Source organism: Centroberyx gerrardi, unplaced genomic scaffold (assembly GCF_048128805.1).
Source record: "Centroberyx gerrardi isolate f3 unplaced genomic scaffold, fCenGer3.hap1.cur.20231027 Scaffold_569, whole genome shotgun sequence".
In the NCBI taxonomy this organism is placed as follows: domain Eukaryota; kingdom Metazoa; phylum Chordata; class Actinopteri; order Beryciformes; family Berycidae; genus Centroberyx; species Centroberyx gerrardi.
Window position 1 is genome coordinate 12,501 of NW_027605390.1, and position 5,876 is coordinate 18,376.

Here is a 5,876-nt window from a genome sequence, read left to right on the forward strand (position 1 = left end):
GACCCAGATCAACGACACCATGGTGACTCTGGAGTGGAGCGAGCCGCTGGACCGAGGAGGGAGGAGCGACCTGAGCTACAGCCTGCTGTGCTCCCACTGCAGCAAGGTGAACCAGGCAGACCAGTCAGACCAGTTAGACCAGTCAGTCAGACCAGGCAGACCAGTCAGTCAGACCAGTTAGACCAGTCAGACAGACCAGTTAGACCAGTTAGACCAGTCAGTCAGACCAGTTAGAGCAGTCAGTCAGACCAGTTAGACCAGTCAGTCAGACCAGTTAGACCAGTCAGTCAGACCAGTTAGACCAGTCAGTCAGACCAGTTAGACCAGTTAGACAGACCAGCAAAGTGAACCAGGCAGACCAGTCAGACCAGTTAGACCAGTCAGTCAGACCAGTTAGACCAGTTAGACAGACCAGCAAAGTGAACCAGGGAGACCAGTCGGACCAGGAAGACCAGTCGGACCAGTTAGACCAGTTAGTCAAACCAGGCTGACTAGGCTGACCAGTTAGACCAGTCAAACCAGTTAGACAGACCAGCAAAGTGAACCAGTCAGACCAGCCTGACCAGGGAGACCAGTCGGACCAGTTAGACCAGTTAGTCAAACCAGACTGACTAGGCTGACCAGTTAGACCAGTCGAACCAGTTAGACAGACCAGCAAAGTGAACCAGGCAGACCAGTCGGACCAGTTAGAGAAGTCGGACCAGTTAGATCAGTCCGACCAGTCAAACCAATTAAACCACACCAGTCAGACCAGTTAAACCAGTTAAACCAGACAAGTTAGTCCATGTAATTTTATATTCAGAGAAGGATATATATAAATAAGGTGATAAGGTGCTAATAAGGTGATTTAAAGAGGGACTGATACAGCAGGGTTTGATATCAATAATAAAACATCATCAGCGTATAAAGTGATTTTATGAGTCCACATTATACCAGTCTGTCCTCTCCTGGTAGTTTCCTCCTCTCAGTCTGTCCTCTCCTGGTAGTTTCTTCCTCTCAGTCTGTCCTCTCCTGGTAGTTTCCTCCTCTAAGTCTGTCCTCTCCTGGTAGTTTCCTCCTCTCAGTCTGTCCTCTCCTGGTAGTTTCCTCTCAGTCCATCCTCTCCTGGTAGTTTCCTCTCAGTCCATCCTCTCCTGGTAGTTTCCTCCTCTCAGTCTGTCCTCTCCTGGTAGTTTCCTCTCAGTCCATCCTCTCCTGGTAGTTTCCTCCTCTCAGTCTGTCCTCTCCTGGTAGTTTCCTCCTCTAAGTCTGTCCTCTCCTGGTAGTTTCCTCCTCTAAGTCTGTCCTCTCCTGGTAGTTTCCTCCTCTCAGTCTGTCCTCTCCTGGTAGTTTCCTCTCAGTCCATCCTCTCCTGGTAGTTTCCTCCTCTCAGTCTGTCCTCTCCTGGTAGTTTCCTCCTCTAAGTCTGTCCTCTCCTGGTAGTTTCCTCCTCTAAGTCTGTCCTCTCCTGGTAGTTTCCTCCTCTCAGTCTGTCCTCTCCTGGTAGTTTCCTCTCAGTCTGTCCTCTCCTGGTAGTTTCCTCTCAGTCCATCCTCTCCTGGTAGTTTCCTCCTCTCAGTCTGTCCTCTCCTGGTAGTTTCCTCCTCTAAGTCTGTCCTCTCCTGGTAGTTTCCTCCTCTAAGTCTGTCCTCTCCTGGTAGTTTCCTCCTCTCAGTCTGTCCTCTCCTGGTAGTTTTCTCTCAGTCTGTCCTCTCCTGGTAGTTTCCTCTCAGTCTGTCCTCTCCTGGTAGTTTCCTCCTCTCAGTCTGTCCTCTCCTGGTAGTTTCCTCCTCTCAGTCCATCCTCTCCTGGTAGTTTTCTCTCAGTCTGTCCTCTCCTGGTAGTTTCCTCCTCTCAGTCTGTCCTCTCCTGGTAGTTTCCTCTCAGTCTGTCCTCTCCTGGTAGTTTCCTCCTCTCAGTCTGTCCTCTCCTGGTAGTTTCTTCTCAGTCTGTCCTCTCCTGGTAGTTTCCTCCTCTCAGTCTGTCCTCTCCTGGTAGTTTCCTCTCAGTCTGTCCTCTCCTGGTAGTTTCCTCTCAGTCCATCCTCTCCTGGTAGTTTCCTCCTCTCAGTCTGTCCTCTCCTGGTAGTTTCCTCCTCTAAGTCTGTCCTCTCCTGGTAGTTTCCTCCTCTAAGTCTGTCCTCTCCTGGTAGTTTCCTCCTCTCAGTCTGTCCTCTCCTGGTAGTTTTCTCTCAGTCTGTCCTCTCCTGGTAGTTTCCTCTCAGTCTGTCCTCTCCTGGTAGTTTCCTCCTCTCAGTCTGTCCTCTCCTGGTAGTTTCCTCCTCTCAGTCCATCCTCTCCTGGTAGTTTTCTCTCAGTCTGTCCTCTCCTGGTAGTTTCCTCCTCTCAGTCTGTCCTCTCCTGGTAGTTTCCTCTCAGTCTGTCCTCTCCTGGTAGTTTCCTCCTCTCAGTCTGTCCTCTCCTGGTAGTTTCCTCTCAGTCTGTCCTCTCCTGGTAGTTTCCTCCTCTCAGTCTGTCCTCTCCTGGTAGTTTCCTCTCAGTCTGACCCCTCCTGGTAGTTTCCTCCTCTCAGTCTGTCCTCTCCTGGTAGTTTCCTCTCAGTCTGACCCCTCCTGCTTGTTTCCTGCAGGGTGTGGTCACTTCCTGTTTGCCGTGTGATGACGGTGTGTTGTACCGGCCGGCGCAGCGCGGTCTGACTCAGCGCCGCGTCGTCGTCTGGGGCCTCCGACCGCACACCAACTACACACTCACCGTCCAATCACTGAACGGCGTCTCAGCTCTCAGCCAATCAGAGCCTGCTGCTGAGAGAGTCAACGTCACCACCAGCAGAGACGGTACACACACACACACATTTATAATAATAATAATAATATAATAAAGTTTATTTGTATAGCACTTTTTTAGCAAATAAAATCAGTAGACAGAATAAAACACATGATTAAACAAAGCTTGACATGGATTAAATATAAGTGCAAGAGATAAAACAACAGGGGAATAAAACACAATTAAGAAAAACATGAAATGAATTAATAAAATAAATCTTACTTGATAAAAGCAAACTACGAACCGAACGCTTCCCATTCGGAAATCTGTCACAGACTGAAATAAGATTTATTCCTTGGTCTGATTTCACTGGAATTCAATCAATAGAACTTATGATTAAATGTATCTACATTTACCACACTACATTACCCAGCATCCCTTCCTACCGACAACTTCCTGGTTTGGAATGTTCCAGATGCGTAGCAGGGAACTGCTGACAAAACAAGACGTCACTCAGCTCGCTAGTAAAGCTGCTAGCTAACGTTGCATCATGGAAATGTTCCAGTTGGTGATCGTTCTGGTGTTTGGCTGCTGGACTCTGTCACCCAGCTGGGAAAAGGGGCAATAAGTTTGGTTCGCTCCTTACAGCAAAGAGAGGCTTCATGGGAAATGTAGTTCAGTAACTGCACAATAGAAGCCTTTTTCCCTCAAAAGTTACAAAATGTGTTCGTCTCCAATGTGACTGTGGAGCTGCAAGAGGACTTTCAACAGTTCAGTTGATCTGAAGTGATTTCTGATCCGGTCTGTTCAACAAGGTTTCAATTAAAATCTAAAACAGAAAAACAACTGGGTTTTCCATACAAATCAGAGAATGACTCAGCGAACGTCTCAACATGACTCGTGACTAAAACCCCAGAAATGTGAAAACCGAGTCGCTGCAGAACAGAAAGAAAAGGAGAACAGATGGAAAATAAAACACAACACAGCTGATAAACATGAAGCTGCTCTACTGCTGTCTCTAACTGATTGATTGTGTGGTGTGTGTGTGTGTGTGTGTGTGTGTGTGTGTGTGTGTGTGTGTGTGTGTGTGTGTGTCGGTGTGTGTGTGTGTGTGCAGTCCCTGCTCCAGTGTCCGGTCTGAGGAAGACGGCGGCTTCAGAAACCAGTCTGTCTTTAGAGTGGAACGTCCCTTTACTGCAAAACCAGTTTAACATACTGGACTACCAGCTGCGCTACTGTCCCAAGGTACACACACACACACACACACACACACACACACACAGACACACACAGACACACACACTTTATTCATAATACTGATTTTTTTTCTTATATTACTTAATCTAGTCTATTCTAAACTATCTGTTATAATAGTTCCGATGATTCACTGATGATTGATCTAAAATAATAATCTAACAATATAATCTGATCTATTCTAGTCGAATCTGATTTGATTGAACCTAATCTGATCTGATTGAAACTAATCTGATAGAATCTAATCTGATCTAATCTGATTTAATCTAACCTGATTTGATCTATTCTGATTGAATCTAAACTGATTTGGTCTAATCTGATTGAATCTAACCTTATCTAAATTTATTGAATCTAATCTGATTTGGTCTAATCTGATTGAATCTAACCTGATCTAAACTGATTGAATCTAACCTGATTTGATCTATTCTGATTGAATCTAATCTGATCTAAACTGAGCATATCTAATCTGACTGAATCTAATCTGATCGGATCATATCTAATCTGACTGAATCTAATCTGATCTGATCATATCTAATCTGACTGAAACTAATCTGATCTGATCATATCTAAACTGATTGAATCTAACCTGATCTAAGATGATTGAATCTAACCTGATTTGATCTATTCTGATTGAATCTAATCTGATCTAAACTGAGCATATCTAATCTGACTGAATCTAATCTGATCGGATCATATCTAATCTGACTGAATCTAATCTGATCTGATCATATCTAATCTGACTGAAACTAATCTGATCTGATCATATCTAATCTGATTGAATCTAATCTGATCTGATCATATCTAATCTGACTGAATCTAATCTAATCTGATTGAATCTAATCTGATCTGATTGAATCTAATCTGATCTGATCATATCTAATCTGACTGAATCTAATCTGATCTGACTGAATCTAATCTGATCTGATCATATCTAATCTGACTGAATCTAATCTAATCTGACTGAATCTAATCTGATCTGATCATATCTAATCTGACTGAATCTAATGTAATGTAACAGATTGTAACAGTACCTCCTGTGTGTGTCCCTGCAGGACGGGGAGCAGGCGGGGCAGTGGCAGTACCTGTCCTCCAAGTCTTCTTCGGTGGTGCTGCCGGGGCTGCGGCGGGCGGCGCGGTACCAGATCCAGGTCCGCGCTCGATCCCAGGCCGGGTACGGATCCTTCAGCCCCGCCGGCAGCTTCTCCACCCTGCCAGACGGTGAGGAGCATTCTGGGTAGAACCAGAGTGGGAGAATCTAGCAGTAGTAGTAATAGTTGTAGTAGAAGTATTTACTGTTTTGTTGTTGTTTGCTGTTTGTTTATTTGTTTGTTTATATTCCAGAAGGTGAGGGTCACTCCCAGCTGATGGTCACGGGCGTTCTGGTTGCCATGGGGATTCTGCTGCTTATCGCCGTGGCGATACTCGCTGCGTACTGTTACCGGTGAGAGAGACAGAGATTTGTTTTCACTTTTTCTTTCAGTTTGTTTTAATCACTTAACTTCATGCTTATGATTATTCATGTTTTGTCTCCTTTGTTTATGTAGCTTGTTTATGTTTGGCAACATAAGTGTTACCTGTCAGGACAATAAAGCTGACGGGAACTGAACTGAGAGAGAGAGAGAGAGAAAGAGAGAGAGAGAGAGAGTGTGTGTGTGTGTGTGTGTGTGTGTGTGTGAACCTGAGGTCAGTGTTCCATTGTTCTGCCAAGGCAAGCAGGGAGGGAGTATCCTGCACACACACACACACACACACTCCTGCTGAAGGGTGGGACACCTCAACTATTTTAAGACGGAGAAACACGACACTCTGAGAGAGATGGAGAGATAGAGAGAGAGACAGAGAGAGAGAGAAAGAGAGAGAGAGAGAGTGTGTGTGTGTTTTTGTCCCTTGAGAAATGAGGAATTCTTCAGCTGGCTGAGC

General features: G+C 45.4%; 1 pseudogene; it reads left to right on the forward strand.

The window, feature by feature from the left end:
- LOC144538460 (ephrin type-B receptor 4b-like) overlaps positions 1–5,397 on the forward strand; it is an 11,485-nt pseudogene extending 6,088 nt beyond the window's left edge.
- Positions 5,398–5,876: the final 479 nt, after the last annotated feature.